Source organism: Schistocerca americana, chromosome 8 (genome assembly GCF_021461395.2).
Source record: "Schistocerca americana isolate TAMUIC-IGC-003095 chromosome 8, iqSchAmer2.1, whole genome shotgun sequence".
Classification (NCBI taxonomy): Eukaryota; Metazoa; Arthropoda; class Insecta; order Orthoptera; family Acrididae; genus Schistocerca; species Schistocerca americana.
This window is the reverse complement of record NC_060126.1, coordinates 462,542,779-462,557,343: the sequence shown is the minus strand read 5'-3', so window position 1 is coordinate 462,557,343 and position 14,565 is coordinate 462,542,779. Positions and strand designations below refer to the sequence as shown.

General features: G+C 45.1%; 1 protein-coding gene across 5 annotated transcripts in view; it reads right to left on the bottom strand.

Moving 5' to 3' along the window:
* Nucleotides 1-14,565, bottom strand: part of LOC124545468 (putative mediator of RNA polymerase II transcription subunit 26) — a 386,951-nt gene that overhangs the window by 150,034 nt on the left and 222,352 nt on the right. The window lies entirely within an intron of this gene.

Here is a 14,565-nt window from a genome sequence, read left to right as displayed (position 1 = left end):
TGAATCCTGGCCACTCATCATACCATCAAGGATGGCCTGTCTTGATGCCAATTCTCTCCAGACATCATCTTGCATTTTTTTCAGTGCCCTGGCTGATAGGCATCATTGTCTTCTGCTGACTGGCGTCCTCTGTAGCTTCCAGGATTGCTTTCCAACAAAGAGTGCATTTAGCAGGGGTCTCTCTCATTTGTGTGCACTGTCTATAGTCGTTTGGTCCATTGCACTTGTTGCAAACAGGCAGCATAGTGCAATGGCTTGCCACATGGTTAAAGGCTTGGCAGCAGTAACACTATGTGAGTCTATGCAAAGCTCCCAGCTTCTCATATTTGATGGCTAGTGTGCAAAGCCTCATCAGTTGAAATATTTCTCGATGTACTGCAGTGTCTTGCAGTATAACGGCTCACCACAGTGTCTTCCTCTCTGTGTCTTGACAGTACAAGTAGTCCACAACAGTAGCCTGAAACAAACAACTTCAAGTTGTTCTTTTAGTCCTTCATCAGTCATCTTATTAGGGATGCTGTAGATAGCTGTCTTCAACACCTTTGGCCTCACCATAGGCACGATGAAGTGTAGTATCCTTCTCACTCTTACCATGTCCATGACTTTGACATAGATGTCTAAGTAAGCTTCATTTTATGCTGAACTGCTTGTCTGGTGGTGAAAGGGTAATTGCAATTATTCTTTAGCCAGTCATACAGCTGTTTGTATGTCTCTGGATACTGCGATATGGTAGGAGGTATCTCCTGTTGGTTAGGCTGTGGCTGTGGATCAGCTGTGTCTTGACTTGCTTGAGTATCTTCCTGGATTGCTTCATATCTGCTGCTGGTCTCCACATCTGGCACTTCTGTGACTTGCTTCTTTGTCACTTGCCTCTTCTCCACCAGGAGTCCAATAGGCTCCCAATCTGGGAGTGTGCACATCAGCCCTCAAGCTACATAACCCACCATTGGAAGATTTTTTTACAATCATGCACTCTGACAAAATTTTGCATGCAGGAAATGAGCACCTCATGGCTTGACCACAGATGGCAGCAATCCAGACACTGCATCATGCCCCAGGAATACTTGCAAACCATTTCCACAATGGCAGCATCATGATTCTTCAATTTCAGATTGCCTCTGAACAGCAAGTCATGCCTGATCAGTGTGGGCAATGAGGTTTTACAACTTGCCCAGATTGCTCCATAGCACAAGCACATACGAAATGGCAAATCACTGGACGCACTAAACCCTTTGTAGAAAGAGATAGACATCTCTGAACAGTCTGCTGTAAACCATAAGGATAAATAGAACTAGTTCCCCAACTGTATCAAGGAATGGTGCATGAACTTCAGGTAATATTTCCCCTGGGTGATCCTTTCTCTACTAAGTTGTTTACAAGCCACAAAATGCAAACTAAAACATTCATTTCCAGGTTGACACAGGGGCTACATTTTCCTCGGTAAATCTCCATACTTATGCTCACAGAAGTTACTCAGAATTAGTTCCACCCTACAATAAATTGGTAGCATATGGTGACAGTTCATTTCTGCTCTGGGGTCAGTTCCTAATCACCACAGCCTCCAAAAGGCTCAAACAGCTGATAACACAGTTTGCTGTCAATAGTCACTCAGCCAGCGATATTTCTGGTTTGAATGATTTAACATTCTTTGGATTACCCATCACTGATGAAGTTTAGCTCACCTCTGACACAGTTCCCTTCCAGAAACTCTGTGACATTTGTGCTGCTTTTGCAACAATTTTTGAAAATGGTGCAGGATGCACCACTGATTTCCAGACTTGTATCTCCTAACGTCCAGATGCAGTACCCAATTTCTGTTGCATATGACCCATTCCAGTCTCCATACAGAGGGCCTTTAAACAGGAAATCAATTGCGTTCGCAAGTCTGCAGTGATGCAGCCAATTAAAGGGAGTTGAAACGCCCTATCTAGACAATGTTAAATTTAGTGACTTGGCTTCCCTGTATTTCAGGAACCACTGTAGCCATTGACATGAAACTTTTACAGGACATAAAACTGTATGTTCTGAGTCTACTGAACTACAGCAATTGTATTTCAGCCACTGCTGTTGGAAATACCATTTTTTAATCACATGATTTAAATTTTGTGTACTTTTTTTGTAAGTTATCCTAAATAATTTTAATTATACATAACATTATGTTCTTCTTTTAGTTCAGTGGACTCAGGATATGTATGTTATTACTCCCTGAAAATTTGAATACTCTACTCAAAGTGGTTTCTAAGATTTAGGGAAAATGCAACAGAGAATGTCAATTTTCAGGAACAGCTTCTAAAGTCTCAAAAGACTTGATATATGTTTCATTTTTAATTTTTAGTCACTCAGAAGCACCCTGCACCATACTGCTTATCATCTTCTTCATATTTTTCCAAGTTTTTTCTTCTTTTCTACTTTCTGGACTCCTTAGTGGCCAACTTTGTTGCATACTCTGCTTTATCAATGCGAACCTTGTCCATCAGTTCAAGTTCTCTGATGCAGTTTACTCCAGGAAAAATTCCCATATGCTGTAGCAGTTTCACCCTACCAATGTTGACATCATTGAAAGCAATAACAGCATCAGTAACCTCCCATTTAAGTGTCTTCATTCCAACAAAAACATATTTTGGTAAGCGAATCCATACAAGATTATTGAACGACTCATTGGGATTTTGAAGCTAACCATGCAGACACTTCTTAAGTAATTTAGGATTTGCCAGGTCTCTGTAAATAGGTTTTATGATATCCATGACTGCTGCTGGGATGGAATTTTTATGGCTGTATGAATTGTTTGAGTACTGGGCATTGCGGTAATTGCACCATGAATCATGTCCAGGAGGGCGAAGGTTGTGTACTGGTTTTTCATCAGTTGACAGTCTGTGGAAGAAGGTAGCCCATACTGCCTGCTTCATTTTCAACAAATCCTCAGTATTATTTCTATTGGCCATCCCATAATACTGTTGTACTTCATCAATCATTTTGTCTGTCAGCCTGCCTCGTACAGTTTTACCATCAGAAAGTTTCTTGTCTCTCAAACTTTGTTTCAACTTCCTCAACCTGGTGCCCATCCACTTCTGGACATGACCAACACATTCCAGTTTTGTGATAATCTTCTCACCATAAGGTTGAACAGCTACTACATTGTTATATGCTTCTGAGTCTCCATCACCTAAGAACTTAGTGTAACACACTCCCCTTTCGTTCACAGATCGACTAAAAATTTAAATAGCTGCAGAGGCCTCCATACCACCACTTGTTCCTTCATAATTTATGTCACAGATACGCCCTTGTCAGTTTTACCTGGTTTTGAACTGTAATAACACACTTTTAGGATTGAAACAACATATATTTTGTCACTTAATACAGTGAATACAGAAAGGTGGCTGTCAAACATAGCACTAGAACACAACGACAAGGAAGCAAAACAAAGAGCATAGTGAAAGAACTGTCACTTTGCATCAGAGACACCACAGAGCCCCCACACCCCCCCTCGGAAGTGTGGAGCACGACAGGATGGAGCTAGCACAAATCCACAAAAAAATCTTCGTGCCAGTGCAGTGGGTGGAGGCAGCGTCCAGCACGTGAAGTGTGCGGCTCGGGCACGTCGTCGTCAGGGTCCTGCGCATCGGACAGCTGCGCAGGTGGTGGCGAGGCATCAGCGGAAGCAAGTCGGTAGGGAGCAGCGAGAAGTGGCTCCAGGAGGGACCACGCAGGCTTTAAATATGTACCAAAACTGTACTCGGGTGGCCATTGAGCAGAATCATGAATGTATTGACCCTGTGGCATAATATGCGGTGCAAGCCGGAGTACGGAGGTTGCAGAGCTACATGAACAGAGTCATCTCGTAACATGATAAAATCGCAGGATTTTAAGTCCTTGTGTGGTGTGGTGTGGTGTGAGCGCGAGGTGGAGGCAGGCAAAGGCGGGCCACGTGAGCACGCACTCCTTTGATGGGGGCCAGCAGGTCAGCAGCGCCCGTCGGAGAAGTGTCCTCGATGAATTCAGCAGGCAGGATGAGCGGTTCACCATACAGGACCTCCGCCTACTGTGTCTTCACTCTACTTCGCTCCTGTGTCGAGCTACACCTTTCCTGCTGCCAGTTCCGCGTGGACGCAGTTGCACCTGCAGGATGCTCCTGCTTCACAGGATCCTTTGCATCGCGTGGCCGTTGCGCTATGCCCACGTTACTCTGGCCTGGCTTGGACGCTCATGTTCCTGCTTCGCGGGATCACTCACTTTCTGTGGCTACTGCACTGTGTGCTCAGCCGTTGCCTACTGCCTTCACTTTGTACACACCATCCCGGCACACCAAGATCAAGTCAACCGTCGCCGCTCGTGGCCCCCCCTTTCACCCCACCACATGTGTCTCCCTTCGCGGGTCTCGGCAATCAGCAACGGCACCTACCACTGAATTCGCACCACGGACAGCCTGCCCGTATGTCACAAAGCTCGACATTTTAACACCTCGAAATTGTAGTGAGCGAAACAGATAGTTCAGGATTTACTGGCTTCGGGTGTGCTCCAACTATCGGACAGCAACTGGTCCTCTCCCATCCACCCGATGCCAAAGATGGATGGTTCACTCCGCATGTGCAGTGACTACAGGTCCCTCAATGCTAGGACTATTATAGACAACTATCTGATTCCTCATATCCAGGATTTCACCCAGTTACTGCATGGCTCGAAGTTCTTTTCTGTCTTGGACTGTTCGAAGGCATATGACCGAATTCCAATTCACCTGCCGGACATTCCGAAAACGGTGATCATTACGCCTTTTGGCCTTTTTGAATACCGCTTCATGCCCTATGCTTTAAGAAATGCTGTGCAGACATGGGAACATTTCTTTCATTCGATTTTGCAACCACTCTCTTTTGCTTTTGTCTGTTTGGATGACACACTTATCTTTGCCTTGTCTGTGTAGGAACACCAATGTCACCGTGACGCAGTTCATGCGGCTCTTACGCCCAATGGTGTGGTTATCAACCATGACAAATTGCAGCTCTGTTCCACATCTGTTACTTTCCTTGGCCATACGGTCTTGGCCAACAGCCTCTGCCTTACAGACTCACGAATCGCAAATATCCTTGCTCTGCCTCTCCCCGAGGATTACGCACAACTACGCCGTTTCCTAGGGACGGTGAACTTTTATCGGCGACATACACCTGGAGCTGCCTCCATTGAGTGGGCTCTAACCAACGCCCTCTCCGGTAAAAATACAATGGTAGAGCATAAACTGGACTGGACTAGGCCCATGCTGGATGCTTTCGACAATTTGAAATCAGCCATCATGCAGGCTATCTCTCTCGCGCACCCCTACCCCGAGGTGCAGATTTCTATCACTGCCAATGCCAGTGAGTCAGCGGTGGGTGCTGTTCTCCAACAGCACACTTTAGACTTAACACAGCTCGCGGTTTATGAGGCAACCAAACATTTCAGGAGTGACTTCGAAGGATGCACTTTCACCATCTATTCTGACCATAAACCTCTTGTTGATGCGATCCGCAACCCAGTGAAAGATCTCCCACCATGCTGCTTCCAGCACGTGGACTTTATTTGCCAAAATTCTTGGGACGCTTGTTACATACAAGGTGCAGAAAATGTAGTTGCTGACTACCTCTCCCGCATTTCAATGATCTCCGCTCCATTGAACTTAGAGAAACTGGCGCAGCTTCAGGCTGAAGACACGGACACACAATGTCTGCCCTCAGATGACTGATCTTCGCTCATCATCAAACCTATTGCCCTGCACGGGTCGTCAGCTCCTATCATCTGTGATGTTTCTATTCATTCACACCTTCCTTGGTGCCTGCCCCCCTTTGGCGCAGGATTTTCAACGCGTTACATAATCTTGCCCATACCGGAACGCAGCCAACGACACGACTTGTAACTGAACGTTTCGTCTGGCCAGTCATGCGGCACGATTGCTGCTTGTGGTCATGCGCATGCATTCCTTGCCAATGGAGCAAGGTGAGCAGACTTGCGCAGCCATCTTTAGGACAGTTCAGCGTCACCAGGGGCTGCATGCGCCATGTGCACATTGACGTGGTCGGTCCCCTTCCCCCATCCGAGGGATACAAATACATCCTTTCCATGATTGACCACGTTGCCTGTTGGGCTGAGGCACTACCCCTGGTGGACATTATGGCTGAGACAATTGCTCGCGCATTCATTTTGGCTTGGGTGGCTAGATCTGGTTGCCCCCTGTCACTTACCACAGACCAGGGCCGCCATTTTGAGTCATCACTTTTCGCTCACCTGTGTGAGTTGTGCGGGGTGGCAAAATTTCACACAACTGCATATCATCCGCAGGCCAATGTACTAGTAGAGTGATAGCACAGAACGCTAAAAGCCGCACTCATGTGCCACGGTGGGCTTTGGTCTGAGGCTTCGGCGTGCATATTTCTGGAATCCGCTTTGCTCTGCATGTTGGTGTAATGCAGGCAGGCGAAGATCCATGTTGGCAGTTGAGGGAGCCCACGGCGCCGGGAGTGCGGTAGCGGTGGGCGATGCATTGCCCGAGGTCTGCGTGGGGGGCGACCGCTAGCAGGAGATGAAGAGTCGGTCAGCACAACCAACAGCACAATGTGTCCCAACTGCAGGACTGGAGGCAGGCACAGCACGGGTGAAATGGACGGTGTCATTGTAACAGAGGGCGGAAGACAGTTGCAATACAGCCAAGGGGGGAATTATCCCAAAACTGGTGCGGAAGAAATGGCTGGGGCCATTACGAGAGCAGTCGGAAAGCAATTTTGATGTGACCACAGAGAGGGGGGTTCAATGACGTCAGGTAAGTAAGAATGTGTGACCGCATGCATATGAGCATTTGCACCACAGTTCTCGAACTGCATCTGCACATCAAACCAGCTGGAAGGTGGCTGCTTAACCAGAGGGTGAAACAAGATGTCCTTCACATGATTATTGTTCACAATGTCAGTGAGCGGCATGCACATCCAGGCAGCAGGCCTTGCTGCGTAGTAGCATTTGTGGTGGCCATGTTGGGCTGGCAATGGCTAAGTGGCTGCTGGCATGGCAGGGGCCAGTATACGGTTCACTTTTAACCAACTGTACATTAGGAACACTATTAAAAATGCAAGCACAATTGCTAGGGTGTGACACACTTGCACAAAATGACCAAGACAATGTGAGCTGGCACACGGAATCTGTTACTGATGAAAATAAGCACAAAATAATTCCTGAACACACAACATTGAAGTCGGGGTCACCATTGTGGGTTTTACGTGATTTTGATCTGTAATAACACACTTTTAGGATTGAAACGAGATTTATTTCATCACTTAATAGAGCAAATACAGAAAGATGGCTGTTGAACATATCGTTACAACACAAAGACAAGAAAGCGAAACAAAGAGCATAGTCAAAGAACTGTTGCTTCGTGTCAGTGATGCCATACCCTTCTTCATTGCCTGATTTAAACTTATGACAATGTCTGGTTAAAATCTGGAAATCTATTACCTTTCCAGTATCCACACTGATCACTGTAGCAATAGAATTCTTAGAACTGTAGCCATGCTGCTGCCAAGTGCCATCACAAGCTACCGGTATGTCAGTCATACCATCATTTATTTCAACAGCTTCATTTGCAGAACCCTTCATTGACTCACATGCCACAGATTCCATAGTAACTCCAATAAATCCTGCATACTTGTTAATTTTATAAGGTGGGTGTGGCATATTCACCACAGCACACATTGTTTTTGCTGCAATGTGTCCTTTGCCAATAGCTCTCAATCCACAAAACCACCTAACATTTCTTTACACTTACCAGAATTAAAAAATGAATGAGTGTTTACAACTGGCACAATTAATGATAAGTTCCCTGGCTAGTCCATTTGATACCTCACTGTCTTCATGTAAACTAACAGGCCCTCCACATATTTTACAACACACACACATTCACCTAACACCCTTGTTAGGATGTGTAAATCTATCTGAATATAACATAACCTACCATTTACATCATGTTCATTTTGAGAAAACTGTGTATCACAATGTTTTATTTTAATCTTCAAAGCACTAATGGGTGTTTCTCTAGATACTGGCGAGTTTGCCTGTGTTTCATTGTCTGTAACTTCACAGGCCACATGTTGAACACAATGTTTCCCTTTATTCAAAAATCTATTACCCTGAAACCCACGTTTCTTAAGAACACTTCATTTTGGCATCATACTTTACTTTTTGAGAGATTTGCCAATCTATTTGTCACTTTTCCTCAGAAAAATGTTAGCACTTCGACATACAATGCGTGTTTATACTATGAAACGGTATGATTCTGTTTTTGACAGTGCTAACAATACAAATATGTAATTTAACCTCTATAACGCAGCAATCCACAGCCTTCTATATAAAAAAAATTATCGATATTATTAGATCTTGAAGTAATGCACGTAAAAATTTTAACATTTGCAACTGTGTAGATTATATTTAAGGAAATAAAATAGAATACTTCCCCTGTGAGTTTATAGGGAAACATTCTCGTGGGAAAAATATATACAAGAAACAAAGATGCTGTAACTTACCAATTAATATATTCCAATCCCGGGAGCGGAAAGACTTACCTTAGGGGGAAAAAAGGACAGGTATACACTCGCACACACGCACATATCCAATATTTAAAGACAAAGAGTTTGGGCAGAGATGTCAGTCGAGGTAGAAGTGTAGAGGCAAAGAAGTTGTTGAAAGACAGGTGAGGTATGAGTGGCGGCAACTTGAAATTAGCGGAGATTGAGGCCTGGCGGATGACGAGAAGAGAGGATATACTGAAGGGCAAGTTCCCATCTCCGGAGTTCGGATAGGTTGGTGTTGGTGGGAAGAATCCAGATAACCCGGACGGTGTAACACTGTGCCAAGATGTGCTGGCTGTGCACCAAGGCATGTTTAGCCACAGGGTGATCCTCATTACCAACAAACACTGTCTGCCTGTGTCCATTCATGCGAATGGACAGTTTGTTGCTGGTCATTCCCACGTAGAATATATTTAAAGACAAAGAGTTTGGGCAGAGATGTCAGTCAAGGTAGAAGTGTAGAGGCAAAGAAGTTGTTGAAAGACAGGTGAGGTATGAGTGGCGGCAACTTGAAATTAGCGGAGATTGAAGCTTATTTAAAGACAAAGAGTTTGGGCAGAGATGTCAGTCGAGGTAGAAGTGTAGAGGCAAAGAAGTTGTTGAAAGACAGGTGAGGTATGAGTGGCGGCAACTTGAAATTAGCGGAGATTGAGGCATATTGAAAGACAAAGAGTTTGGGCAGAGATGTCAGTCGAGGTAGAAGTGTAGAGGCAAAGAAGTTGTTGAAAGACAGGTGAGGTATGAGTGGCGGCAACTTGAAATTAGCGGAGATTGAGGCATATTTAAAGACAAAGAGTTTGGGCAGAGATGATATTTAAAGACAAAGAGTGTGTGCGAGTGTATACCTGTCCTTTTTTCCCCCTAAGGTAAGTCTTTCCGCTCCCGGCATTGGAATGACTCCTTACCCTCTCCCTTAAAACCCACTTCCTTTCGTCTTCCCCTCTCCTTCCCCCTTTCCTGATGAGGCAACAGTTTGTTGCGAAAGCTTGAATTTTGTGTGTATGTTTGTGTGTCTATCGACCTGCCAGCGCTTTTGTTCGGTAAGTCACCTCATCTTTGTTTTTATATATATATATATATATATATATATATATATATATAAAAAAAACAAAGATGATGTGACTTACCAAATGAAAGTGCTGGCAGGTCGACAGACACACAAACAAACACAAACATACACACAAAATTCAAGCTTTCGCAACAAACTGTTGCCTCATCAGGAAAGAGAGAAGGAGAGGGAAAGCCGAAAGGATGTGGGTTTTAAGGGAGAGGGTAAGGAGTCATTCCAATCCCGGGAGCGGAAAGACTTACCTTAGGGGGAAAAAAGGACGGGTATACACTTGCACACACACACACATATCCATCCACACATATACAGACACAATATATATAATAGAGGGAAACATTCCACGTAGGAAAAATATATCTAAAAACAAAGATGATGTGACTTACCATACGAAAGCGCTGGCAGGTCGATAGAAACACAAACAGACACATACATACACACAAAATTCAAGCTTTCGCAACAAACTGTTGCCTCATCAGGAAAGAGGGAAGGAGAGGGAAAGACGAAAGGAAGTGGTTTTTAAGGGAGAGGGTAAGGAGTCATTCCAATCCCGGGAGCGGAAAGACTTACCTTAGGGGGAAAAAAGGACAGGTATACACTCGCACACACACACATATCCATCCACACATACAGACACAAGCAGACATATTTCATGGCTGGGAGAGCGGTATGTCTGCTTGTGTCTGTATGTGTGGATGGATATGTGTGTGTGTGCGCGAGTGTATACCTGTCCTTTTTTCCCCCTAAGGTAAGTCTTTCCGCTCCCGGGATTGGAATGACTCCTTACCCTCTCCCTTAAAACCCACTTCCTTTCGTCTTTCCCTCTCCTTCCCTCTTTCCTGATGAGGCAACAGTTTGTTGTGAAAGCTTGAATTTTGTGTGTATGTTTGTGTGTCTCTTGGGCTTTGGTCTTGGCAGTGATAAGGAAGCAGTGGCAACACCGGTTCAAGTTGGCTCACCGTAGTTAAGCGCAGTTGAGCTGGGCTAGAAATTGGATGGGTGACCATCCGGTCTGCCGAGCACTGTTGGCAATCGGGGTGTACTCAGCCCTAGTGAGGCAAACTGAGGAGCTACTTGATTGAGAAATAGCGGCTTCACTCTCGTAAACTAACATATGGCTGGGAGAGCGGTATGCTGAACACATGCCCCTCCATATCCATATCCAGTGACATCTGTGGGCTGAGGATGACACAGCGGCCAGTCGGTACCATTGGGCCTTCCAAGGCCTGTTTGGGCGGACAGACAGAGTTGTAAGGAAACCCAATGACTCTCTCTAGCTATTTGGATACTTTAAATCAACAGTCAATGCCCAGACACAAGTAAAAACACACCCTATTCTATGTCCTGAAGACAACCACACCAACCAAGGCATCAAATATTTGCAGATCATACTGGACAAGAAGTCCAAAGAATTTCGGTTACAAAACTTCCTTTGTCTTACAGAAACACGAGCATTTGACTTCTGAGGTCCCTTCCACTCTGAGAATCTTCTAGAGATACTGGGAACACTAAACCATGTCCATACGCGTTTGCACAAGCCATCTTGATGACTTAATTATCATGGGCACTATGCATCAGGACCACCAGTGAAAGCTTTGCACCCTATTTACTTCAGATGGTGCAGGTGTAAAGAACAGCTTAGACAAATGCCAGGTTTCCAGGAGCAAGTGGAATACCTTGGGCACTTGCTCAACAAAGAAAGCTCACTGCTTGCATCAAAGCTGCAAATTTTTTTAAACAAAAACAGCTGAATTATTATTCTGTTTCTCCCACAGGTGACCCATATCATGCACCCACTAAACAAGCTGCAAAAGAAAGTGATTCAGTATAGGTGGACAGCTGCCTTTTAGTGCTCCTTCTTGCAGTTGGAGCATAAGCTGCACTTGGCACCATGCCTTATGCAGTTTTCACCATTGTGTCCAGTGGTTTTAGTCATAGATGCCTCTCCATATGACACTGGTGCAGTACTGGCTCATAGGAAGATGGGGAATCAATAGTTTGTGTGTCAAAGATATTGACAACCACTCAACAGAACTAGTCACAGATAGAAAAGGGAGCTTTAGCGATTGTCTTTGTAATTAAGAAATTATATGTTTAGCTATTCACAACGAAGTTCGCTTTAAGTGTGGACCAGAAACCCCTGGTAGTGGTATTTGGACAGCATCCAGCTTTCCAGAATGGACAGCAGAGCAACTCCAGTGTCGGCCGCTTTTCCTCAGCTCCTGCAATTATATCATTAAATAAAAGCCCAATGTACAAGGCTTTAATGCAAACCCTCTATCTCAACTACCCATCTGATCAGACCCTGCTTTTGACAAGTAGGAAATCTCAAGTTTCTTTATAGACATGGAAAAGAGGGAAATCTTGAATGGGTTTCCTATTACAGCTTTGGAACAATACTGCACAATTGGCTTGGTGGAAGTTTAATTGAAAGAAACGTCCATGAAGCAGCTGACTGAGAAGGAACGGGTGCTGTGTCTCGTCGCCCTGGCAGGCGGCTTACGTTTCTGTCTCGCTGTGGCCACAGGGTGGAAGCTCACCGATGCATCAGCGTTTCAGGCAGTGGACCGATGGCGGATCCGGTCTTGTGGTGGGGGTCTGCCACCGAATTGCTGAACGCAATTAACTAGAAAATACCACCAGCTTGAAGATAACTTGGACAAATAGGCGAAAGAAGACTTGCCACATACGTAATACATGACATCAGATATATAATCCCACAACTTCCTGTGAGAACAGTCTTTTTCAGTAGTTCGATCTCCCTCTCGTTTGCACACCAACATACACCCGTTATACGCCGTTATTCAGAAGTAATAAGCTTTCCACCATTGGTCGAGACCATTCGAGCGTTTCAGTTCCTCCAAATTTATCAGTATTATCTTCTGTCACCACAGTTCAACTGTGCAAATAACGAAAACCACACGAGGCACTTTCCATCAGTTTTCAGGCATCGTTCACCTTTTCCTATGGAACAGCCGCCTCAGGCAACACAGCACTGCGGGATGGCGCAGCACAGGGTGTACACAGTACACAGAACACAACAAGGACTGTACACAACACAGCAAAGGGTGTGCACAGCACAGCAAAGGGTGTGCACAGCACAGTAAAGGGTGTACACAGCACAGCTCAGTACAGCAAAGGATGTATCCAGCACAGCACAGGGTGCGCACACCACAATGCAGCGAGTACACAGCACTGCGCTGGATGTACGTAGCAAAGCACAGGGTGTGCACAACGCAGTACACGGTGTGCACAGCTCAACACACTGAATACGCCTACTCGTGACATCGTGACCAGCCGCTCAAATCCACAGGGCCTCTGCCGGTGTTCTGACGTCATGTAATCACCTTTCCTGAGACCGACGCCTCAGGCTTTCGTTACGTCTTGAATTCTACTAAAGAAGTTCTGTGCACAGAGCAAAGAGTATGCCATTTCAACCATCCTCCAACGCCAGAGCATCAGGTGTGGATGTTTAATCAGCACATGGTGAAAGCAGTGGTACTACACCACCACAACAGCACTAATTATGTTCTTGAGCATGTACAAGACCATGTCCAACCACAACCATAGCCCAGTGGAGCTGCTCCATGGGAGCCAACCATGAACTTTCCTCCATTTCCTGGCCTTTCATGCCTGGGAGCCGGAGACCTGGCATGCCAGGTGATATCCAAAGAGCTAAGAGGTGTGGGCATATTCATACAGGGTGAAAGACATGTGGGTGTCCCGCTACAGTGATTGCCATCCATGGGTAGTGTCTCACTTCAGCTGATACTCTGAGGGATTTGAAGTGTATCCTACCAACTTCATACATGCGTACCAACTGTACACCGCCAGTGGACCACACTAATGAGGAAAGCCTACCTTTGCCAGTTCCAAAACTGCACAGGTGTAATGTGCACTCTAGAACACCAGTGGCAATTTCTGTGGATATGGGCATGGAGGTGGAGATCTCCACACAGTCTCCACAACCAAAACCAACATCTACATCATCACATGCCAGTGTGATGCCAGATGCCCAATTTCCTCACACTAGGCTGTGAGCTTTAGCACCAGGATGCCAACCATACCACCAGTTCACCTCCAGAAACATCAGCCTTGTTGCTCCCAGTGTTATGAGCCCATTTCAGGGGGAAGGGACCTGGTATCCCAGCTCAGTGACTTTGAAAGCCGCCCCAGAGAGCGCTGAATTCGACCATAGCTGCTAGGTGAAGTTGTTACATCTGTAAATGCAAGCATGACCATGTTGCACCATTGACCTCAGCTTGTCACAGTGCACACACCTCTTACTGGCCATTTAGTGCTCACTGTAGTACTGTAAGTTCCGCCATGTGACAGCATTGCTTTCAGTAGCATATTCATCACAAGCCACAACACACCACTCTTTCTCTATTTCTGCTCCACTCTGGCTTGGTTTCTCTCTCTGGATTACTCACTAGACTTATTTGCTTGTAATACTATATCTAGTTGTCAGTTTCCACACTGCAATCTCCTGTCTGCACTCAGTGATTGGCAATTGACAGTCCCAGGCTGGTTATCTGGCTGTATAGGTTCTTTGAGACGTTCCTGATCTTTTACTGAATATTAGTCACAATACTATCCACGGACCATATATTTTGCCTTAAAATTTGAACAGCACGTTAGACAAGATACATAGTATCTACTCTATCAAGTGCTACTTTATTTTATACTACTTCTATACTATTCTTCTAATTTTTAATATCTTTCTATAGGAGCATATTTATTCCTTTAATACTGTTAAATAAATGTATGATGTCTGGATGATCTCCAGCAAATTGTATAAAACCTACATGACTTGCAGAGTGCCCTTTAAAGAAAACTGATTCCACAATACTACAAAGTGCATGCATCATCATTGTGATACTTGAATTGTTTGTCAGTGCAACTCTATGTTCTATTTTCTTT